General features: G+C 43.0%; 1 long non-coding RNA gene across 1 annotated transcript in view; it reads right to left on the bottom strand.

Annotated features, from left to right (window-relative positions):
- The window catches only part of LOC115089305, a 52621-nt gene extending 26938 nt beyond the window's left edge, over positions 1-25683 (bottom strand). The window contains exon 1 of the long non-coding RNA XR_003856058.1: positions 25466-25683. This is a non-coding gene — a long non-coding RNA (uncharacterized LOC115089305). The remainder of the gene's footprint in view (positions 1-25465) is intronic.
- Between the last annotated feature and the right edge of the window lie 217 nt (positions 25684-25900).

The raw sequence follows: 25900 nt of genomic DNA, 5'->3' as shown, positions 1-25900 counted from the left end.
TTGCCCTTCTTAGGCTGCCCGTGGTGGGAATAGACCAGTGGCACCCGATGGTTATTGCATCATTGCCTGGGGACCATAAAAGGCCACGCTGCAGTAGCTTCTTGCCTTAGCAATAAGTCAACTACTCCGGTGGAAGTTCTTTGCCTCTGCGTGTTCCTGATTGTTGTTTTTGAGCTCCTGACCTTCATTCCCAAGTTCCTAATGTCCTGTTTACATCTCTGTGGTTCCTGTTGTTGGTCTGTGTTCCTGAGTTATTTGTCTTTGTCTTCTCCATGATCAGGCTTCAGCTCCTCATCTTCAGTCTTCCTTGCCCCCCTGCCTGTTCTCCGACCCTTGTCTCCCTCAGATGGATCTTTGGTTTGACTTCAGCTTGGAACTTTGACTCTGACTGAACTCTGCCTGCCACTGGCCACTGTCTGGACCTCATCTCTGATTGAAGGCCGCCCGCCCAGACTAATCCGCTGTTTTAGCCTGCCCTGGACCCTGGCCTGCAACCTTACGACTTTGACGGATCTTCACCTCTAATGCAGAGGCCCACACCTAAGTCCTGCTGCCCCGGCACCCGAGGGCTCAACGTAAGGGGAACAAGACTTGGTATAGGTGAAGCTGCAGCTGGGAATCTGCCACAGCCAGCTCCACCAGCCAATGGTGGGGACTTGCAAGGTGTTATGTTTTGTAGGGTTTGGGTGGACCCTTGGACACTGTGGCAGCTGATCCACATAGAGAGTCCATCAAGCTAGGTTGAGAGAACATTGCACAAATCTCATCTTTGGGTGAGTTTCCTCACTCCGAGGGTCATCAAATGTTCACAAGAGAGCACTGTTCTGTTCGTACGTCTCACATTGAATGTCAAAGTGGCCCCTAACCCCCTACACTCATATCTAAACCTCATCTTGAGTTACTAGGTGGGCCTCCCACAGAGATATAAATACATATCTAGGGTGATGGCATTACGGCTAGGCTCAGGCTCTCTCTCTCTCTCTCTCTCTCTTTCTCCCCCGCCCGGTAGTATGTAGGAAATACCACATTCTGGCACTTATCTCAAAGTGTGAAAAAGTTATCGCAATGTGTGGTAACTTAGCTCTTTGCCTAAATATTAGTGCAAAGTGCTATAAACTCCCTATTACCATAAACACGCCCCTTTTCCCATCGCATGCTATATTTACCGAATTTTGATAAATCCAGGCCATAGACTGTAACTTTAAAACAAGCGTGTGGGCACACATAAATGCGCATATGGGCATGCAAACAGACATACATTGGATTTTAAAATCATGCGTGCAGTTGCACGTCTTATGATTTAACATATGTCTACTGCATGTATGTGTGTTCCTAATTTTAAGCTGTTGCTTGAGCAAATGTACTTTGTGTGAAGGATGTTCTCAGTTTTACCAAGTATTCCACCAGTTTGTCCAGTCTAATTTGAGGTCATCTAGATCCCTCCGGTTCTTCAGCATACATTTCTCCCAGTCGATCGAGACCCTTCACTCTGTCGTGTAAGGCCTTACACCTCATCTGGAGCAGCAGTAAATATATGCGGCTAACAAGCCCTTGTACACTGCGGCCTCCAGTTTTAAATATGGATTTATGTATGCAAGTACTGGCCCTGCCTCAGAATGCTCATACCTTGTCCATGCCCTGCCTTTTTTCTGTGCATATGCACACATAATTTGCAGCTTTTAAAATCCAGATCACTCATGCACGGCCCACATTCTTGGGTATGTGGGCCTATTAGCACGAGCAATGCTTTTAAAATTCGCCCCATAGTACGTTTGCAGCTCCCCCATGTGGAAGCTAGCAATGGAACTGTCCTGTTGGTTTATACAGATAGATCACCATTTTATCCTTGTGGATCTCTTTTGCTTTTAAGGAGGCAGCAGGTCTTGTGCTGAGCTCTGACTTAAACCTCCATGGAGTTCTTTGTTTTGAATGAAAGTTTCTTTCCACCCTCTCATTCTACTCTTTAATCTTTGATTAAGTATTTGAGTTTGGAGTTGCCAAATCCTTTTGGACTCAGTGAAGCTTATTTAAGTTTGCTGTTCAAATCCAATGGAAGGGGTTCCCTTCCAGCAGGAGGAATCTTATATTACCAAGATCCAAGGAGAGGATGACTTTCAACCATCCTGTGAGAGGAAGAAGAAAGGGGAGAGACGGAGAGGAGATGAACCACTTCAATGGCCCATGAATGTCTGCTGAAGATTGGGAGATGAGGCGAGAAAATGATTATCTGTTATACTACAAAAGAAGGTAGAAGATAAAAGAGTAAACACTTTAAAGTACGTCTTTGATACTTCAGGCTACCATGGGGGGAGGGGGGGGGGGGAGGGGTACAAAAGCTTTGCCCAGAAACGTATGGGAGGGAAGAGAGCAAATAACTAAAAGAGTTACATCAATTGGAGTAATATATGAACTTACAAGAGACTGTAAGAAGTCACAAACTTACTAAAAGAACTTGTAACAATTTAAAAATGAAGTCCATCTACCTTATCAGCAAACAACTCTCCTTGTGATTCACTGAGTAGTTAAGTTCATTATTCTCTATGTTGTGATTATCTGTGCTGTGTGCAAAAAAGACTTAAAAAGTGGAAAACATTAAGAGCAATGTGAGGGCCTTGAAAGGAAATTTTCCCCTTGTTCAAGATATCCAGAGTAACAGTGTCCACATAAAACAGAAAGTTGGGATATGGAACTGTTATCTGGGTTCAGCCCTCGCAGGGATTATATCAATATTGCCTGCTCTATTACTGAAAGAATGGGACTGACTTCTCCGGTGACCGCAACTGTAGGTCAAATTTTATCATCTTCTGCTCTAACTAAAATATATTAAACACTGATAAACATATTAGTGACCAATAAAAAAACACAATTCCACAAGAGAGCAATTAGCTTTCTTTGCTAAACACATTGCACAGTAATTTAATTCTCAGTCATATGCACCAGTTTCTTATGACCTGCTGTTTTATGCAGCATTAATTCTCTTCTTAGCTTTCTAAGCAGGATCTGTCCACATCCCCGTGTGTTTACTGTGCCAATGTACTCTCCTTTAGTGTACTTACTGTTCTTTTTTTGCATATTTGTGATCCTGAAAATATGAATTTTATACTCAACAGAGTTTATCTGGGCTGATCTGAGGCATCATTAGAAATTTGCATGGAATAATGTGCTTACGATTCAGTACAATCCTTATAGATGGCCACTAGGTAATTACATGTGTACGGTTTATTCACCCTTTGGCCAATATAATTTGCCTCTACAGGGGGCAATTTTAAAACAGCATATGCCATTGCAACCTATACGGGTGGTTTTACCATGGGCACCTGCCACAGATTTTCAAAGAGAAGTGACCAGTGTTGCAGAAGTGCAAAATGAATGCACAGAATGCTTTCAGCTACCTTGCATCTGCTATTTGTGTGGACCGAGGTGAGGGGTGGTGAGAGAGAGGGGGGCCACATTGCCTGTGAACATTTGAAAATCAAATGTGCACAAGTTATTTTCCTCCCCCGACCTTAAAAAACACATACAGGGGCATAGCATCCATATTGCACTGTGGTACACAGGCATCGTTAAAAAGGGAGAAGCCCTCCTTGTACCATCAACTTTAGATGCTGGCCCCCTCCTTCCAAATCCCTGCCTCCTGGTTTCCTCTGTGCTCCTCCCATTCTTCTTTTACCACGACTGGCACCTCATATATGGGCTCCTCCTCCCTCCTGCAACCCTGCAGTGAAAAATCCCGTTTGAACTGCGAGGCTCTGTACCTATGGAGGCCCACATAGCTCAAACTTCTGCTGTTAGAACTGTGTGGCCCTGTGCATTTCTAAAAGCAGATGTTTGAACCATGTGGGGCTCCCTAGATAGAGAGCCCTGCAGTTGAAACAGGGAATGTTTCACTGTGGGGATGCAGGAATGAGGAGGCACCCATATTTAACTGCAGTTGAGCAGTTTAGAGCTGCTAGTTGGGGACAGAGAGAGAGAGAGACAGTGAGAGAGAAGAGACAGTGCAGGGGAAGAATGGGATTGAGGGGATATAGCAGGGGAAAATGGGAAGCAGGGACTGGTGTGGGGGAGGACAACAGAAGGAGAATGGGAATCAGGGACTGGGGTTAGTGCAGGGGGAAAATAAGAGACAGGGACTGAGTGGGAGCTCATGGGAAGAATGGGATTTGAGGACTCAGGGAGAGCAGGAACTGGGTGGAAAGCAAGGACATATGTATTGGGGGCAGGGTTAAGAGCTGGAACTCTAACAGAATTGGATGGGGAGAGCAGGGACTGGGGAGGTAGAGCGGTCTTGGCAATTGGGTGATTACGATTAGCTGGGAGGGAGTATGAGTGAGGCTGTAAGATGAGGGTAAGAGAAAGGGGCTGAAGGGGGGAAGGATTGAGAGGTGGTGTGAATGGCCTGGAGGAAGGGTAAAAGGCAGTAGAAAAGGATTGGGGGGCTGTGGAGGGGTGTGAGGAAAGGGATGGGTCTATGAAGGGGATGATAGAGGGTGAGAATAGGGCTAGGGAGGTGGTGAAAGAGGGCTAATAGGAAGCTGGTAGGGGGTAAGAGACAGAAGAATGGGCTGGAGGACAGAAGGAGCAGGGGCTGGTGAGATATGAGAGCACAGGAAGATAAATAAGGGTAGGGTGAGTACAAAGGGTGGTGGAAATGGATGGCTAGGGATTGGTTGAAATCAAAGGGGGATAGGACGCTAGTAAGGAGTAAGTGAGGGAATGGGAGGGCTAGAAGGGCTTGAGGAAGGAGATGCAAACTGGTAGATAGGTGGGAGGTGAAAAGAGGGGGACTGAGAACTGGAGGGTTAAAGAGGGGTGAAATTTAATTATGAATGGATAGGAAGGCAAAGGAGAGAGAAATGGAGAAAAAGATGAAAGGAAAGGATCGATGTCTGAGATAGATGTAGAGAAGGAAGGGAAGAAGACAAGAAAAGAGAAGAAATGGAAAGTGGAATGGAAAAGAAGAGAGAGAGCAGGCCCAACTCAATCACAAAAATAAAATGTCCAGACAACAAAGGCTGAAAATATGTTGTTTTCAGTTTCTTATACCTTGTCATTTTGCTCAGTTCAGGAGGAAATACATTTCTGTTTCTTGTTCTCTGGTGTTGCATTGCATGCAGAGTTGGGCTTCTTGGGGTTTCCATTTCAGTTTTTTATTTGCATTTTTCTCTTCTTAATTTGTGGTCCCTTATTTTGTATTAGTAAGGGTCGGTTTGTGTTGTGTGTGTGTGTGTGTGTGTGTGTGTGTGATTGATATGAGGATTCTGCTGGTGTGTAATGCCTGGCTTTTCTGTTTTTGCAGAAGAAGGTGTATTGGAGTTCTAGGGCCTATAAGTAATATTTACAGGGCTGCCTCTTCTCAGGTACAGTTGCTGCTGTTTGTGTCCTGGGAGTTTGTTATGGTTTGGCAGGTTTTCTATCAACTGTAGGTTCTGCGTGTCTTTATCTGAAGGGTTTTGTGTTACTTCAGAAAGTTTCTGGCAGTGAAAGGTGTTGAGTGGCTGTTACTGAGGTGCAACTAGAATTTGAATGTTTGTTTTTTTATATGGTGAGTTGGTATGGGCCTGTCTCTTGGGAGAGTGTATCCCTTTTGGGTATCTTAGCAGGAGTGTCGGAAGTGTGGGCACTTCATCCTATCCCATCCTTCGCCTCAGGCAGCAGATTGCCATGAGCCATTCCTGACTGCTAGTACCAGTTATCGATAAAGGAAACCTCTGCTCCTGCTCTGGCCTGCCACACTCTGAACTACCTCCCACAGCCTGACATCATCACCAAAGGCCACTCAATGTCACACGTATTAGCATGGCAGGGTTCTGAAAGAACTAAAAAAATGATATTTCAGACCTATTAGTAAAAATCATTAATCATCCGATGGACCTGAAGATTAGAAGATGGCCAATGTAACCCCAATATTTAAAAAGGGATCCAGTGGTGATCCAGGAAACTATAGACTGGTGAGCCTGACTTTAGTGCCGGGAAAAATCATGGAAACTGTTATAAAGAATAAAATCACAAAACATTTAGATAGACATGGTCTGTTGGGACACAGTCAGCATGGATTTACCCAAGGGAAGTCTTGCCTCACAAATCTCCTACAATTTTTTGAAGGGGTGAATAAACATGTGGACAAAGGTGAACTGGTAGATGTGGTATATTTGGATTTCCAGAAGGCGTTTGAAAAAGTCCCTCATGAGAGGCTTCTAAGAAAACTAAAAAGTAATGGGATAGGAGGCGATGTCCTTTTGTGGATTCCAAGTTGGTTAAAAGACAGGAAACAGAGAGTAGGACTAAATGGTCAGTTTTTACAGTGGAAAAAGGTAAACAGTGGAGTGCCTCAGGGATCTGTACTTGGACCAGTGCTTTTTAATATATTTATAAATGATCTGGAAAGGGGTACGACAAGTGAGGTGATCAAATTTGCGGATGACACAAAATTATGCAGAGTAGTTAAATCTCAAGTGGATGGTGATGAATTGCAGGAGGACCTTGTGAGACTGGAAGATTGGGCTTCCAAATGGCAGATGAAGTTTAACTTGGACAAGTGTAAAGTGATGGATATAGGGAAAAATAACTCTTGCTGTAGTTACATAGTGTTAGGATGTATCTTAGGAGTTACCACCCAAGAAAGAGATCTAGGCGTCGTCGGCCCAGTGTGCTGTGATGATCAAAAAAGCAAACAGAATGTTAGGAATTATTTGGAAGGGAATGGAAAATAAAACAGAGGATGTCATAAAAAAAATTCCCAGAGCACAAAAGGCTTGAATTAGCCCTTACATTTATCATCCACCGACATGCTTAACCGTCTTTAACAGCATTTTTGATCATATATTTCTTAGATACAAATAGTTCTAATTAATGAATTGTACTCTGCATGTTTACAGCCTATTCCTGGAAGCGGCATCAAATAATTCCTTAGGGGATCATTTTCATCCTATGCAGAAAAGCAGATGTACACACAAATGTTCTGCCTCAGAAAAACTTAGATTCACTTATTCCAACAGGTAAGAACAAGCAGCTGCATGCTTGCAGCTTGAATGGCACTAAAGCCCCAGCGCTTATTTTCCTGCATGATCAGTGATGTGCTGCCAATTTCCTATCAAGGGGCTCTTGCCATCTCTGCTTCACTTGGCGCCACATTCCTTGTTTGCATAAAACGATTTAACAGGGGGCTCCTTGGATACTCTCTGGGAGCCTCTCCCTAGCACATCCCTCTGCACAATAACCAAATGGACTTTGTCGGAGGCCTACAGATTTCTAAATCATGGAAGCCCTGAGCAGTCTCTGCGTGCTATGTCAGCTCGGGATGTACACTCCTTCCAGACTGGAGAATACAATCACAGTATTTGTTTTGGTGTTCTGGCAACATAATCTCAGGGCACTACTCAAAAGTTTTGTCTCATTTTATTTCCCTTGGTATAAAAATTCACTTTCTGTAGCGTCTTCTTTACTGAGATGGAAGGTCTGCCACACAAGCCAGATTTCTTACAAGAGACAGCCTATGTGCAATGGTTGTACTTAATAAGATGATTAATACTAGGCTGCTGCTGGGTTTATAACATCTGGAAGAATTCTCTTCTCCTTTTCTATTTGTGAGGAAGGCGACAGCAGCAATCTGAAGATAGGAATACTAACTGTGCCCTTTGGGGTCTGCTTATAGCTTCTCCGGATCCGGTGGCATATGCTTAAGAGATGCTGAACTGTGGTTTGGGACCTGACAAGAAATAGTATTCTTTCTATTCAAGTTGCAGCCCGCTGAGCTTTAAGTGCATTTTTATCTTTTCCTTTAAAAAGCTAGCTCCCCCCCCCCCCCCCCCCCCCCAAGAGAGGAACGTGACATAAAGACCCAGGCTGTATGGCAGTTTTAGCGGCAGCTAAACCCTTTTGTTCCCTGGTCCCAGGGGCCTCAGAATGTAAAAGCCTTCAGCTTTAATGTGTGAGCCACAATCAAAGCTGGAGTAAATATATTCAGGTTTGAGAGCTTCAAAAAGCAAATAAAAGGTCCATGTATATTTGAGTGGATCAGTGGAGGTAGAGTGGAGGGTGCAAATGGCATTTATGGTGACTCTTCCCTCCTATGTACTTTGAACATCTTTTGTGGTGGACATTTTCTGTTTTGCTAAATATCTCCCAAATGTCTACTTTTACAGCAGTTGCTATTCAGAGTCTTAGCTCTGCTTGTCCTTCAGAGGCCAAAAGTGATGAGAGTAAATTGAGTCCACAGAGACGACCTTTTTCACAGTGAGGAAAACGTGAGCCTACTGACAAAAGTAAATGCTAGAGATCAGAAAACACGGACTGAAATGTTAATGTTGCTGTTGGCAGTGTCTTACAAAATATCAGTTTCAGTTGTTTGTACTGTCACTATAAACATTCCCTGTTTGATTTTCCTTTTTCGTTTCCTGTCTTTGCCATTGCATGCTGCCTTTGTCTTCTTCCCATGCAATGTGGGCCTGCTTTTCTGTTGCAGTGTTTGAAGAGATAGCCGGCCTACTGAGTTACATATCTCTTGGAAAAATCAAGAATAACTAAGTTTTGGAAAAACCGAGGAGCCAGCTTCCCACAGGTTGCAAACGAATGATCCTGTGGTTTTGTTTAGAAATGAGGTGCTGGAGTATCTAACAGGAAACCTGTATTTTTTAGATATTAACCTAACTGATGACAGCAAATACAGACCAATTGGCTCATCTAGTCTGCCCGGTTTTTTTTCTGGTCTACTTTGCTAAGGATATAAACAAACAAGCTACCAGCCATAGAAGCTTGGGCTGGAGGGATATCATACCTTATCTAATTCTGTTTTTATCATCTTTTACTTTGGGTTTCTGCCATCTTGAGTAGATAAATGTACAAGTTCCCATGCTTAATCCAATATGCTGGCTCTCTCATCCTCATTATATCTTATCACCAGGCTCTCTAGTAATCTGAACAGCCACCAAAACTAGCAAGGCTTTGCCCTGATGATTATGTCTCTGAGGTCTTGCCAGATTTCGCTCAGCCACCATCAACTTGCCCGGCTTTGACCTGGTTGATTTCTGGGGAGTGAAAGCCTGCTGTCTCTCACCGACTACGCCTACTATCTGCAGTGCCATTCATTCATATTTCCTGTATCCACACCTTGTTTTCTCCCAATCACATTTCCTCTTGCATCTGCTTTTCAGGGAATGAAGGTCAAGTTGATAACTGCCACCTCCTAAACTTATTTCTACCAGTGTCCTCTATATCTGTCCCAATTTTGGTCGCCACTACCTCTGCCATTAGAGCAATTCCAGGCATCTATCAGCTTCTCAGTAAAGACATTATTTCTCCCTGCAACATCAGATCATAACCCTTGAAGGTCCTTTTCCATGGAAATTGTCACCTGCATACTTTATTGAAGCTTGTCAAGTATTTGAACGTTTCTATCACGTTCTTCTTTCCTTCAATGAGTGCTTTATGTCTCTTTTGGTAAAATTTGAGGTTGCAGACCTTAAGCCAGTTTCTCGCCTTTCTCCAAACCACTTCCATCCTCTTAATGTCCTGATGAAGGTGCAGCCTTCAGAACTGAATACCATACTCAAAACAAGGGTCTTACAAATGTGGGGTTAAGCTATGGTTTTGATACTGGGCAGTACCAAGTGGAGGGAAAGGAGAAGGGGATTAGTCGGGGGAAAAGAAAAAGGAAAAAGTGGATAATAATTATGCTATTTGGTTTAGTGATTGCTGTTGTAATTGTGACATGATCTCTTTGATGTGTTCACGTTGTGGGGTGTCTGAGTTGTTTGGCTTTGTAACCTTGTAACATACAGATGAGTGTTTATATTTTGCTTATCCAGTCAATAAACATTAAATTAAATTAAATTAAATTAAATTAAATTAAATTAAAAAAAAAGATAGGGTCTTACAAGTAACCTATACAGAGGCAATATTACTCCTTTTTCCTGTTGCGATCCCGGGCCGTCCCCGGGACCGCCACTCACCCTGTCACGGTGCCCCTCCGGTTCCGCCGCGTTTTCGGGCTGTGCAGGCCCCAAGAGCGGCGCTCCCACGCCGCGCTGGCTGCCGGCGTTCTCCGCGGCTAGGCCCCGCCCCCTAGCCGCGCGTGCGCGGCAGGCCCCAGGTTTTAAAGGGGCCAGCGCGGGAAACTACGGCACTGCCTCCCGGATGACATCAGACGCTCAGGGTATTTAAACCCTGCACGTGAGGCCTTCCTTGCCTTGCAACGAGGTTCCAGGTTTCCTGTCTTTAGTTGCTGCGTCCTGTGCTTCCTTGGTTTCCTGATTCCTGATCCCGGACTGGCTTACGACGACCCTCTGGCTCCTGATCCTGATCTGGCTTACGACGACCCTCTGGCTTCTGATTCTGATCTGGCTTACGACGATTCCCTGGCTCTCGACTCTGGACTGGCAAGCGGTGACTCTCTGGCACTTGACTCTGGACTGGTGAGCAATGACCCCCCAGCACTCGACCGCGGATCCCGTCTGACTCTGCCCCCGCGGGCTCTCCTAAGTCCCAGCGGCCGGGTTCCTACGGGCTCCTCCTGGGGGGACTCCGGCTTCCAGGGTGAATCTCCTAAATCCCAGCGGCTGAACTCCTACGAGCTCCTCTCGGGGGAGGCTCGGCTTCCAGGGCGAAGACTTCCTCACCACTGTGTCAGCTCCATCCGTCTTCCTCTCCCTTGCCTAGCCCTTGGTCGCAAAGGGCTTTCCAGGGCCTTCCTCGGGCCAGCCACTTCTCCGTCCTTGCCGCCTCCCGGTCGGGGCTACTGCTACTACCTCGCAGTACTCCATCTTCCGGTCCGGACCGGCCCAAGGGTCCACGAACCCAACATTTCCTGCTAATTAAATGGTCCCATTTGTAAAGATTCTATCCTCACAGGTGTATCCCCAGTCACCGATGAACCCAAAACCTTCTCTTCATCAATCTTTCCATTAGGATTTAAAGTTCTTTGTGAAGACATAAGATACTGAGTCAGACCAAGAGTCCATCAAGCCCAGCATCCTGTTTCCAACAGTGGCCAATCCAAGTCACAAGTACCTGGCAAGTACCCAAACATTAGATAGATCACAGCTACTATTGCTTATTAATTATCGTAATAGCAGTTTATGGATTTATCCTCTAGGAACTTATCCAAACCTTTTCCAAACCCAGTTACACTAACTACTGTAATCACATTCTCTGGCAATGAATTCCAGAGCTTACTATGCGCTGAGTGAAAATTTTATTCAAATTGTTTTAAATGAGCTACTTGCTAACTTTGAGTTCCCCCTGGTCCTTCTATTATCTGAGAGAGTAATTAACTGATTTACATTAACCTGTTCAAGTCCTTTCATGATTTTGTAGACTTCTATCAGTTGTCTCTTCTCCAAACTGAAAAGCCCTAACTTCTTTAGCCTTTCTTCATAGGGCAGCCGTTCCATACCCCATATCATTTTGATCGTCCTTCTCTGCACGTTCTCCAGTGCAGCTATATCCTTTTTTGAGATGCGGTAACCAGAAATGCACACAGTATTCAAAGTGCGGTCTCACCATGGAGCGATACAGAGGCATTATAACATCCTTCGTTTTATTTTCCATTCCCTTCCTAATAATTCTTAACAGTTTGTTTGCTTTTTTGATTACCACAGCACATTGGGCCAATGATTTCAATGTATTATCCACTATGATGCCTAGATCTCTTTCCTTGCTTCTCTGTTGTAGGCAGGTAGCACTTCTGAGAAGGTTACAGATTTAGCTATCTGTCCAACATCCCCTTCCTACTCCTCAAACTGTTTTATTTTAAGTTTTTATTTAAGAAGACATACCATAGTACAAAACCCCAGTACTGAATTTGAAAACACATCATATGGAAACAAACAAAAAAACTTGTGATACCTTTTTATTGGACTAAATACATTTCTTGATTAGCTTTTGGCAGCTGACACTCCCTTCCTCAGGTCCCAAGCAGAATGTCACCTTTTACTCATTATTGGGGACCTGAGGGATTGTCAGTGCCTAAAAGCTAGTGAAGAAATGTATTTATGTAGTTCAATAAAAAAGTATCACCTTATCTTATTTTTTTTTTTGAGGGGTGGGGGGGAGAGGGGAAACATTCTCATAAATATACCTTGCTGTATACTTTGCTTCAGCTTTATATTGCCTCAATGTAAAGATAAAGTGACCTGTAATCACACTATCTCATTAAAAATCATGTAAACCATCTGGTACTGACCTCTGGCACTCTGAATCCGGAGAAACTGCTACCACACTGACCCGGAGTGAACAGCGAAACCGGAGAGAACACCACGTGATTGGAGAGACCCGGCGGAGACGCACCAGTGACGTCAGCAGTTGGCGTCTGCTGTATAAATTCAAGCAGCAGACCCGAGGTAGTCGGGGAGCGTAGGAGCAGAGAGAGAGACGCCCCCGACAGAGAGAGACCATCTGGTACTGACCTCTGGCGCTCTGAATCCGGAGAAACTGCTACCACACTGACCCGGAGTGAACAGCGAAACCGGAGAGAACACCACGTGATTGGAGAGACCCGGCGGAGATGCACCAGTGACGTCAGCAGTCGGCGTCTGCTGTATAAATTCAAACAGCAGACGGCGCCCCGCCGTCAATGGCGCGCCACCTAAGCCGCGCGCCACCAAAGGGGCGCGCAGCTCTGTCCGGCTCAGTCCGGAGAAGGCGGGAGAAGGCTTTTCTCTGTTTGTTTGGCCGAAGCGACTGGAGGTACTGTCCCGAGTACCCCGCAGGATTTAATGGGGAGGAAAAGGAAATTAAAATCTTTCCCAGTTTCGCCAATAACAACTAAGGGCCCCATGGATAGTCATGTCGTGAGAGTGACTGAGTCACCATGTGAGGACAATATAGGGGACCAGTTTTCTGGTTCTCTTAGTCCTGGTGAAGGACCTTCACTTCCACCACAACCGAAAGCATCAATTCCAGATGATTTTCTGCAGTTAGAAGCGAGCAGTCCACCTGGAGGAAGAGACTGTTCAACTCCTTCAGAGAATCAGTTAAGTGGTTCTATTATTTTAGTGGGGACAGGGTCGGGGGATTCAATAAGGCTTGAGATATGGCCTTTGGATCCTCCTGACAATCTGTCCCTAACCAATATATGGAAATTGATGGCTACTGTTAATAATAATGTCTCAAAAATGAATGAGTTTGTGTTAGGAACTGTAAATGTGAATAAACAGCAGATAGAAGAGCAAAGAAAAGAAGTAGTCAGTTTGAAGGATAATATGAGTAAGGTAACATCTAAAATTAAACTATTAGAAAACACTGGGATTGCCCAAATCAAAGATAGTTTATCCACTCGTAGAGAGTTGGAGAATATCGAGAATTTGGTCAGATATAAAAACTTGCGAATAGTTAATTTTCCTCAAACCAGACTCCTATCTCCAGCTGAAATGTTAAAGAAATATTTTAGAGAAATCCTTCATTATGTGGAGATAGATTTACCTGTATTCTCTAAGGCCTTCTACTTTTCTAGGAAAGTTGGTAGGCTGGAGGAGGAAAATTTGGAGATATCGTCGATTGGAGTCTCTACTTTTTTAGAGGAGTCAATTGACGTTATACAAAAGAGGGCTACTTTATTTGTTTCAATGTTATTAGAATCTGATAAAGATAGAGTCTTTAGGGACTTTCTTAAACATAGAGATATGTGTTTTTGTGGACAAAAGATTCTAATGGTTCCAGATGTGTCCCGAGCCACCCAGGCTAAATGGAAACATTTTCTTTCTTTAAAGAGTAAAGTAATAACCCTTGGAGCAACTTTTTTCTTGAAATATCCAGCAATTTGTACTATTACTTTCAAAGAAAAGAAATACAGTTTCATAGACCCATTACATCTGGAGACCTTTATGTCAGATAAAGATAGGAATGGAGGAAGTGGTTTAGAAGGTCAAAGTTGAATTTCTTTTTTCGTCTCTCTCTCTCAATGGTTGACAAATATTGTTTGAGTAATGTTATGTTATTCTCCCCCATTTTATAGGTAATGTAATAGAGAGAAATATGCTTTTGATTATACAATTATATGAATGTTAAATATTGTTTTCTGTATTACTTATTTGAAATTTTGTTTAAAAATTTTTAAATGAAAATTCAATAAAGAAATAATTAAAAAAAAATCATGTAAACCGATGTGATACCCTAGGGTGAATATCGGTGTATAAAAACAAATAAATAAAATAAAGTCCATATTCAGTGGCATTTAGCCAGATTTATTTATTTTATTTATTTTAATTTTTTATATACCGGCATTCGCGATGGGAGTCGCATCATGTCGGTTTACAATTAACAGGGTGTGACAAGAGGAGAAAAACTTAGAACATTAACATGTGATATAAGAAGAAATAGCAGTTACAATAAAACAGGGACATAAAGTAACTTGGGAAGTAAGGAAAGCGATAGAAAATTAACAATGTGATAAAAAAGAGTAACAAGGTAATATACCGTATATAATAAATTTATATAATATAATAAAATATAATATATAATATATAACATACCGTATATATAATATACCGTATATAATATACCGTATATAATAAAAGCAACATAAAAAACCTGCTCATTTAATGAGAAATAACATTATGGAATTGTTAGAGTTTATGTTTACCCTGAGGGGAGGTCTTAGTTGATTTGGTTGAGATAAAGTTCAATTTGTGTCTGGAAAGGCTTTCATAAATAACCAGGTTTTGAGTCTTTTTCTGAATGTAGGAAGGCAGGGTTCCTGTCTCAGTTCTGGTGGGATGGAGTTCCACAAGGTAGGTCCTGCTGCAGAGAAAGCCCTGTCTCTGAGCGTTGTATGGTGAAAGGTTTTGGCAGGTGGAACCTGTAGTGAATCTCTGTATGACTCTCTGATAGGTCTGGTAGAGGTATGTTTTTTAAATGGTATTTGGAGGTTAAGCGGAGAGAGTTGATGGAATGCTTTGTAGATGATGGTGATGGACTTGTATAAGATTCTATAGTGCACTGGCAGCCAATGTAGGTCTTTGAGAATCGGAGATATGTGTTCTCTTCTTCTTGTGTTTGTCAAAATTCTGGCCGCCGTGTTCTGAACCATCTGGAGAGGTTTAGTATGAGAAGATGGGAGACCTAAAAGAATGGAATTACAATAATCTAACTTAGAGAAGATTATTGATTGCAGAACTGTTCTGTAGTTGTGGAAATGGAAAAGTGGTTTAATTCTTTTTAAGACGTGCAGTTTATGAAAGCAGTCTTTAGTGGTTTGATTAATGAAAGATTTAAGATTTAGCCGATTATCAATGATGGCTCCTAGGTCTCTTACGTGTGATGTTAGAAAGCCGGATGGAGGATTTGCGGTGAGATAACTGTTTTCGGGGGAAATTATGATGAGTTCAGTTTTTGCAGAATTTAAGATTAGATTTAGACTGATATCTTGTGAATTGTTCAACTAAATGCCATCTTATGAATATTTCACTCATTATCCAGCTAAAATGTAGCAGGATTACATAAAAGCATTCCGGGGCATTCTGAGATAGCGTTAAGTTAGCTAGATAAGTTATCCAGTTAATTTAAATATTCAGTGGCTGACTGTTACCCCCTTTGTGTGATAATCTTTATTTCTGCACATTCAAGTGGACTAACACAGCAATCATTCTCTGTCCAAAACATGTCATAGAAATATAATTGAATCAAAGAACTAGCAAAAGTACGTCTGCATTAACTTGCCCCATCAAATCTCGAACTTTCATCAGTCCCAATACAGAGCTCAAGTGAGAGCATAGGTGTCAGATTGTTCTTTAAGTGCAAAAGTCAGCTGCTCCATTGCAGCAATTTCAACCAATTTGCTCCTCCAAACATCGATTTGTGGTGAAGTCTTCCTGAACTGTGCAATTGTCAGACGAGATGTGTAAAGATCTTTGTTTTTGTCAGCCTATGATGACTTAAAGGCAGAAAACCCTCCCTCCAAAAACCAAGTAAACACACAACCTTGTATGGAACAAAAGGAACTTTACATATTTCAGAGGTAATTTATGTTACCAAACACCAGAAGTCTTGTATGACTCTTTATTGCTACCACATATGTATATAATCACCAACCTGCCCACAGCCTCTCCAACACTGTGAACTGGTGTTACTAAACTTAGAAAATGTAGTGGAGTATGGTATGTAGAAGGGTGAATTTTAAAAAACCCGGGTATGCTAAAATTAACAGATGTGCATGCATGCGCGTAGCCCAACTATTTTATAAACCTTGCACGTATATGCACAAATACCCATGCACGAATAAATTGGAGTGCTTAAAAAAAGAGGCGGGATAGGGGTGGGGCCTAGACATTCTGGGGCGGGGCCAACACGCACATAAATTGCTGTTTTTTAACCAGCACAAGCAGTGCATGTCCAGCTGTTACCTGTACACATTTACTTCTGCTTTTTTTTCAGGTGTAAGTCTCTTTATAGCCAATTATTGACTGGGTGAAGGGTCTGGATAAACTGGGGAGAGTGCAGGTTGAATAACCAAAGGGGTTTTGATGATGTAAAGGTAAACTGGGCAAACTGGTGGTCAGGCTGGTAAAACTGGACTTTTCCTTCATGCGTGCATGTTATAAAATTATCTCACATGTAAGTGTAAAAGCCAACAATTCCTAAGGAAAATATGCAATTAGCAGATGTTCATATAAATGCAAAAATTGGGAGCACACATGTACTTAGGGCCTTATATTATATAGGAGTGAGAGCCTTGCAAAAATGTTTGCATTTTCATTCTGGGGGTGGGCCATTTTGGGTACACCCTTGAAATGTTTTTTTAAAACTCATTGCGCCGTTTCATTAAAACAAAACAAAACAACATTTATTCAAAAACAGAGCCCCCAACCAGTGGACTCCCTGACCACTCTCCCGACCCCTTCCCAGGACTCACCACAAACAACCAGTGGTCTAGCAGGGGGCCCTGGATCAACCTCCTGCTCCAAAGCCGGCGGCTGCCCTTTGCCTTTAACTTGTGATGAGGCTACCAGTGCCATTGGGCAGCTCCAGTCACATGGCAGAGACAATGGACAGGCTGCTATTCAATGCATGTAAATGTGTTGAGAAAATTTGCATGCACATATTTGAATATGCAAATGTATGTGCATCCCGGTCCCCAGCTCCACCCCCAGCATTGCTTCCTTTTGCTCAGTCCAGGTAAATTTACATGCAAACAGAACATACATGCGTAAAGCTTACCTGCATGCTCAGGTGGGTAGTTTAAAAAAAAAAAAGCCCAGTTCTGTGGGTAAACCCCCTGCTTTACCCCTGGAAATGTTTTTGAAAATTATCTTCTAAGGGGGCAATAATAAAAAGCTTTTACTTGGGTGAATGCATGTTTACCTGCATAAATATATAGTTGGTTTTATGCCCCTCCTTTACTGAAGGTAAAAGTACATATGCTGTTTTACAGGATGCATACATTTACCTGTGTGTGTGTGTGTGGGGGTGGGGTGGGGTGAGTGGACAGGGTTAAGTCAGGAGAGGGAACGTGCACATGGTGATTACATTTTGAAATCACCATGCCTGCTTTCTGATGTGTACTTTCTCTCTAATTCAAGGCAGGTGCAAAGTACCCCACCCAGACCCTCGTTTTCAAAGGAAAACTCCACAGGGAGTTTCCCTTTGAAAATGTGCTTGAGGGCCATGGGTACAAAGTGCAAGCTCCCTGCACAGTATCCCTGGTGCCCTCTAAAAACACGACACATGAAAAGCAAGAAGGCATTGAACACTTAAGGGCAGCATCCCCTAATTGCAAGACAGAAAATCACACTGCTATCCAGACTTCTAAAACCTGGAGCTCCTGCTGTTCAATTAAAAGTTAACACTTCATAAAGCTGTGAAAACAGAAGATCTCCATAGGACTCTGCATGCTGCTCTCTCCACAAGAATAAGACATTCACTTTTAAAGCATGATGTCCTAACGTGTTAAACTAGTTAAGAATAGTATATCGATTGGCATTGTGTGTATATATATATATATATATACACAATGCTGGGCAAAGGATCTAAAAAATGGTAACATGCACAAGTAAAAATAAAATTTGAACTGAAAAAGAAATCTTTCCTGCAGGTGCTTCTTTTAATTTGGAAGCACATCAGGGAAAATTTGCATAGTGATCCACCTTTCCATGCTCATAATTTCACAAACTAGCAGAGCTGTGTGATAATTTGTTTTGTGTTATAATGTCATTTTTTATTCTGAGATCTTCCTTCTTCATAGCGTTCAGCATCTATTAACCTCTCTGTATGCGGAAAGAGCGAGTTGATTCATTTGTAGTTATTTTGCTCTCAAGGAGGCTGATATATGAAGCTGCAAAAAGGCTTGCCAAATGTGATTTATTTATTCCGTCCACCATTCAGGCACTTCAAAGTGGACTACAATCAGGTACAGTAGGTCTTTCCCTATTCCTAGAGGGCTTACAATGTAGGGGGGAAGAGTTTATTTCAAGAAGGTATCCCCCAAGATATTTGGCCATTCCCTGACAAAGTATCATGGCTGTACCACAGCATAATCTTTTATCGTGGCAAAAATGCACAACAAAAAAATCACGCCATCGTACTGTCCCTTTCTGTGCGATGGCAGCTCACCTCAACCTGGGCCACCATTGCTTAAAGGGCCAATGGCCCAAAAAATAGCCCTCTCTTTAAAAAAAAAAAAAAAAAAATCACCATGGGGGTCAATAGCAATCTGCGCCCACCCCCATGGCCACCTACCAAGGCAGCACTAGCCCCCTTGAAATGAAAAAAAACCAAACAACCTTATGGAACATGCATGGCGAATACCCTTTCCCTTCTCTCCATTCCCTTCAAGGCTAAAAAGACCCATTGACACAGGACAGCCTCCCCTGGTCCATCCCTATCCCACCTTCCAAATGTTATAAAATCCCTGGTGTCTAGTGTCCCCCCCTACCCCCAAAAAATAGTCCCCAGGGGGGGGTCAAGTGGATCCCCAATCCTACCTCCTAATCTCCAGTATTGGTTGGATCCCCAGACCTTGCCCCTGTCACATGAGAGGGACATGGTCATGTCAGTGCCATTTTGAAAAATGGCCCTGACCAGGCCTGGGATTAAGGGGCACCCCAAGCCTCCAGCTGGCTATCAAAGACACATATTGTACTGGGGGTTAGTGGGTAGGGTTGGGGGTCCACTTGGACCATGAGGGTGTTATTTTTTGGGGTTGGCATAGGGGTTTGGGAGTGGTGAGGTGGTGGGGGACACTAGACACCAGGGATTTTATAATGTTTGGAAGGGTGGAGTAATGGTTTGGGGATAGGGGGGTCTGTCTTGCGTCATTGGAGCTTTTTGGCCTTGAAGGGAAGGAGAGGGGAAAAAGGGAAAGGCCCTTCACCACATGTGTGGCACAAGAAGTTTTTTTCATTTCGGAGGAGTAAGTGCTGCCTCAGTATGCAGTGGGCAGGGTTTGCCATTGACCCCCGGAGTGATTTTATTTTTCTTTGTAAGGAATTTTCTGATGGGAATATCAGGGACCGACATTAGCGGCCTGATGCATCCTCAGGAAAATAACTACACCTCCTTCAGAAAGGATAAAATAACGAGAATGACTTAAAAAAAAAATCAGCGGTGTTTTTTATTAGCATTGGATTAACTATGCATAAGCTGCTTTGCATACATTAGGAACTTTTATGCATGCAAAGCAGCTTATTTCCATAAGGGAGGAAATCTTTTGTTATATTGCATGATATTTATTTAATTTATTTATTTAGATTTGTTTATATTCTGCTTTTCAACATTTCAAAAGGGATTACATTTAAGTACTGTAGGTATTTCCCTATACCAGAGGGCTCACAATCTGACAGGGTCCTTTATCAAATTGCATTCAGGGCCTAATGCACGTTAAATGCGCAATAAATGTTGCAATGTAAGATAGCATGCACATTTTAAATCAAGTATGTAGATGGGAGGAGTTAATGCAAAATAGGGTCTCATAGCGCAATGTGCGGCGATTTAATGCACAAAATTGCAGGATTTAATGTCAGAAATAACGCTTTTTTTTTTTTTTTTTGCGGTAGAGGTGAAAAACGTTTTTATCATGCAGCAGCAGCCGATATCGTATCTATTATCGCACGCAATAAAATAAGGCCTTATATCAGACACACCCAATCCATCCTGGGCCAATAAAAACACCTTTTGTTACTTGGCCTGTCTTCCTAAAGCTACTATGTTTGGGGCAACTTTATTTGGATTTTCAGTAGGCGTTTGACAAAGTCCCTCATGAGAGGCTTCTAAAAAAACTAAAAAGTCATGGAATAGGAGGTGATGTCCTTTCGTGGATTCAAATTGGTTAAAAGACAGGAAACAGAGAGTAGTATTAAATGGTCAATTTTCTCAGTGGAAAAGGGTAAACAGTGGCGTGCCTCAGGGATCTGTTTTGGACCAGTGCTTTTCAATATATTTATAAATGATCTGGAAAGGAATATGACGAGTGAGGTTATCAAATTTGCAGATGATACAAAATTATTCAGAGTAGTTAAATCACAAGCGGATTGTGATATATTGCAGGAGGACCTTGCAAGTCTGCAGGATTGGGCATCCAAAGAGCAGATGAAATTTAATGTGGACAAGTGCAAGGTGTTGCAAATAGGGAAAAATAACCCATGCAGTAGTTACACGATGTTAGGTTCCATATTAGGATTTACCACCCAGGAAAAAAATCTAGGCATTATAATGGATAATACATTGAAATCGTCGGCTCAGTGTGCTGTAGGAGTCAAAAAAGCAAACAGAATGTTAGGAATTATTAGGAAGGGAATGGTTAATAAAACAAAAAATGTCATAATGTCTCTGTATTGCTCCATGGTGAGACCACACTTTGAGTACTGTGTACAGTTCTGGTCACTGCATCTCAAAAAAGATATAGTTGTACTGGAGAAGGTTTAGAGAAGGGCAACCAAAATGATAAAGGGGATGGAACATCTCCGCTATGAGGAAAGGATAAAGAGGTTAGGGCTGTTCAGCTTGGAGAAGAGACGGCTGAGGGGGGATATGATAGAGGTCTTTAAGATCATGAGAGGTCTTGAACGAGTAGATGTGACTTGGTTATTCACACTTTCAGATAATAGAAGGATTAGGGGGCATTCCATGAAGTTAGCAAGTAGCACATTTAAGACTAATCAGAGAAAATTCTTTTTCACTCAACGCACAATTAAGCTCTGGAATTTGTTGCCAGAGGATGTGGTTAGTTCAGTTAGTGTAGCTCAGTTTAAAAAAGGTTTGGATATGTTCTTGGAGGAGAAGTCCATTAACGGCTATTAATCAAGTTGACTTAGGGAATGGCCTCTGCTATTACTGGCAGCAGTAGCATGGGATCTTCTTAGTGTTTGGGTACTTGCCATGGCCTCTGTTGGAAACAGGTTGCTGGGCTTGATGGACCCCTGGTCTGACCCAGCTTGGCAATTTCTTATGTTCTTATGTGGGATACTGGCTGCTTCTGGATGCTCGGTACAGAGAACAAGAACAACAACCACCACAACAACAGGCAAGGGAGGTTCCAACCCCTCCTTGGTAAGTCCCTGCACTGGAAACACAGCCACTGGCCCCTCAGGGAGAGTGTTGGGGCCCAAGACAGCACTTGCCACACAGTTGGGCATGGTGCAAATACAGGGAGCACATCTTTCATCCCAGAACCAGATTGCTGGGCATGCCAGAACAAAATGTGGTTAGCAGGTATCACCTCAACTCTCAGGCGATCCTGGGATTATATGAAGAAATCAGAGGGGATCTGGATCCAGTCATGGAAAGGTTCCACGATATACCAGGCCTCACCTGGCAACTTCTTATGTTCTTATCAGCTTGGAGAAGAGACGGCTGAGGGGGGATATGATAGAGGTCTTTAAGATCATGAGAGGTCTTGAACGAGTAGATGTGAATCGGTTGTTTACACTTTCGAATAATAGAAGGACTAGGGGGCATTCCATGAAGTTAGCAAGTAGCACATTTAAGACTAATCAGAGAAAATTCTTTTTCACTCAATGCACAATAAAGCTCTGGAATTTGTTGCCAGAGGATGTGGTTAGTGCAGTTAGTGTAGCTGGGTTCAAAAAAGGTTTGGATAAGTTCTTGGAGGAGAAGTCCATTAATGGCTATTAATCAATTATACTTAGGGAATAGCCACTGCTATTAATTGCATCAGTAGCATGGGATCTTCTTAGTGTTGGATAATTGCCAGGTTCTTGTGGCCTGGTTTGGCCACTATTGGAAACAGGATGCTGGGCTTGATGGACCCTTGGTCTGACCCAGCATGGCAATTTCTTATGTTCTTATCACCAAACTATTGTCTACCCTGCATTTCATGTATCTGGCTCCTTCCAAATGGCAATAGGGGTCATTGGGGGAATATCCCAAACCTCTTTTTCCCACTGTTTGGGCCAGGTCATAACAGCTGTATGTAAGCGCATTAATTGCTACATAGCATTCCCTCATGACAGGCAGGACTTGATGGAATTGAAGAGAGGCTTTTAAGCTATTGCCAACTTTCCGAATGTTCTGGGAGCTATCGACCGTACCCACGTAGCCATCACTCCTTCCCCATTGCAGGGGGAGACGTACTGCAATAGAAAGCTCTTCCAGGCCATCAACATGCAATTGGTCTGTGACACTCACCTGTGAATCCCTGACATGGTGGCCAGGTACCCAGGAGCTGCGCACGATTCCTTTATACTTAGGCAATCAGCCTTGTTTGAAAATTTTGAGGACAGCCTCTATGGTGACGGTTGGCTCGTAGGTAAAACATGTTTTTTTCTCTGTTCCATCTCTGGCTCTGTCTTCCAGCCAACTGCATGGACATGGGGGGGATGTGACTGCATCGGGTGGTTTGCACAGTTAGGTCTACAAGCAGGCGTGCCAGAACCCAACTTTCTCTGCTAATGATGCATGTCCAACAATGCAGTTGCCACATTACATTCAAGTAGCATTTCCCTACTACACACACTTTTTATGGGTTCACTTTAAACATTTGGCTTTCCTAATTCTTCCATTTGGAGCAGTTTAAATCTCACTTGTTAATCACAACCATTTAGTGTCCACACAGAGGGACTCCCAGATCAGGTGTGCCATGTTACAGGCCGATTCAGAAGGTGCGCTCAGACCGAACGCACCTTTAGCCCCCGTTTGGATGTGCATTTTTGACGCGCTATTATTACCCCTTATACAGTAAGGAGTAGTAATAGCGCGTGGAAAACGTACATCCCCCCCGAAACTAATAGCGCGCTCAACATGCAAATGCATGTTGATGAGCCTATTAGTTAGTCCCACTCGATACAGAAAGTAAAATGTGCAGCCAAGTCGCACATTTTACTCTCAGAAATGAACTCCTGCCAAAGGCAGGAGTTCATTTCGGCTGGCACCGGAAAAGTGCACAGAAAAGCAGAAAAAACTGCTTTTCTGTACATCCTCCGACTTAATATCATAGCGATATTAAGTCAGAGGCCCCCCAAAAAGAAAAATCTGCCCATGGCCCGGGGGTTGGAAAACGGATGCTCAAATTATGTGGACAACTATAGCAGGTGAGGTGAACTTACCTGCTCCAGCTTGCTTAGTGCCCTGCCATTCATGCATGCCCTCAAAGATATCTGGTCCCAGCTGTTGGACGAGGTGTCTCCCCTCTGTTCCTCTCCCACTCCTCCTGCACCTGCCCTACCAACTGCCCTCCCCTCTTCCCTCTCTGTGTCTATCCCTAGCCTGCTGTACTCCTCCCTCCGTACTCACCTGCCTATCCTCTTCCCCCTCCTGCCTCCTCCAATCCCTTCCCTCCTGCCTATCTCTGTCCCTGTCCCTATTCCTACTCCTAGCACTTCTGCCCTCATCCTCTCCACCCTCCTCCCCTCACAACTGTCATTTCCTCTCTCTCCCCATATCTCTCGAGCTCCGCCCTCTCCACTCCTCACTCCTCAACACCACCACGCCTCACCACTCCTCATCTGCTTCACCACTCCTCTTCCTCCTCCTGATAAAACAACAGACAGACAAACAAGACAAACTAACAAAAACTTTCCCTCCAACAAAGAACACAAAAGCCAAAGGTGCAGAGAAACAGATGAGAAATACTAAACATAAGACACAGCACTCAGTACTCGCTAAAAGTCTCCTATCACCTCCAACCACTAACTCTCCTCACCTCCTCTCCTCTATCCAATGTCTGACACACCCTCAAAGAGGCAGCTGCAGGAAGCTTGTATATATAAACAAAAAAATGAATGCATGATGTGCGACGCTCTACAGCATTGTGATAATGTACCGGGAGTTGCACAACTTTGCTACATGATGTGGTAAATCTTTAATTTTTCAAAGCATATGCCATATTTCTGCTTTATTTATAGCATTTTGATGATTCTAGGCCTATGTTTGAAACTTACCCAATGTCACAAGGAGCAGCAGTGGAATTTGAACTCTGGTCTTTACTGATGCATAGCCTGTTGCCACTAACCACTAGGTTATATCTCCACATCATGGTAATGCCCACAATATGGCAATATCATGTGATAAATAGCATTTAATGCACCTTATATGCTGTTTAACTCATGATATTGCCTTAATACAGCTTAGTAAATCCACCTATTGGGTTTGTAGCCAAGGCAATGGAGGGCAAGTGACTTGTCCAAGGTCACAAGGACTGGCAGAAGGATTTGAACCCCATGTGAGTGGAGGGTGGGTCTAATGGTTAGAGCGGTGTTACAGTCATAAATCTTATGCATGCTATTTGCAATTTTATCTTGTGAAATTTTGGGGTTTATTAAGCCATTCACAAACTTTATGTAAAATCTCTTAATGGACTCAGAATCATGAAAATGAGTTCATTAGCAATTCTTCAGGTGTAAAATTTCCATGAAAAATTTCACAAAGAGGGAATTCTGTGCAAAAATTAACTACGCCTTAGGGAGGAGTAGTTAAGTTATTTTGCAAAAATGTCTGCATGCTTGTGTGTTACATTTTATTCAAATGAGCCGGCACCAAGAGAAAATCTTCCCAAGGTGTTGGCTCATTTTCGCAAAGGATATTCGCAGCTTGATACATCATCCTCAAGATTCTTTTTCTGCTCTCTTTTTACAGAGGCATATTATAGGAGATATAAAGAGGGCCTGAAACAGCTCATCCATTCCATGGGAAGGTGGGCAGTCTATTTTAAAAAAAACAAAACATCCTGCAGACTAGTTATGCTGAGGGGTGGTGTTATAAAATGCGAGGAAAAGCCTGGGTAGTGTGACAGGCTGCTGCCCATATCCTGCCCTAGACTGTTTTGTCAGAAAACACCACAAATGCCGATCATCCAGGCAATCTTGCATATATATACCACATCTTTTATTTCCTTTGCTCAGGCTGACACTGGCCACAATACAATACAGTTCCTTCTTTATAACATGGTTCTTATATCCATACAGCAGTTGTTATACTCAGGCATGCACAAACTATTAAGCAAACACCTTAAATTCCCTTTAGAGCTGTATGGTGCCCTTCCCTGAGCTGCAGGTTTCCCAGGCTTTATAGAGCTTATATTCACCTGAAGATTGCTGCTCTTCCTGTTCCATCTCTGTAGTTGGTTTTTGGCTTTTTTTTTTCTTGCCACACTCTCATAGCTTTCACCTGGCTCTTAGCGTGGTGGCTCGCAAGACTACATTACCCACAAAGTCCTGTCTGCAAGGCTATACTACTTTTGTGTTCACTTTGGATATTTTTTCCTTCTTCTGGAGCTGCTCCTGCTGACTCTGAAATAAGTGCAGTGTGTCACTACATTCATTTGGAGACTACATTACCCAAAAGGCCCCCTATTTAAAGTTACACTGTTTTTTTTTCCCTGCAGAGCTCGTATTATCTTTGCTCAGCCTTGCAAAGACAATATATCCATTCTGTCACAGTTGTTGCAAAAGAAGGCTCATGGTACAAGGTCTCAACCTTGCTTCGGACAGAGTCAGAGACCCAAAGCAGCAGGAAGGAA

The sequence above is a fragment of the Rhinatrema bivittatum genome, chromosome 4 (genome assembly GCF_901001135.1).
Source record: "Rhinatrema bivittatum chromosome 4, aRhiBiv1.1, whole genome shotgun sequence".
Taxonomy (NCBI): Eukaryota; Metazoa; Chordata; class Amphibia; order Gymnophiona; family Rhinatrematidae; genus Rhinatrema; species Rhinatrema bivittatum.
The sequence above is the reverse complement of the archived record's forward strand: the minus strand, read 5'-3'. Positions and strand labels throughout refer to the sequence as shown.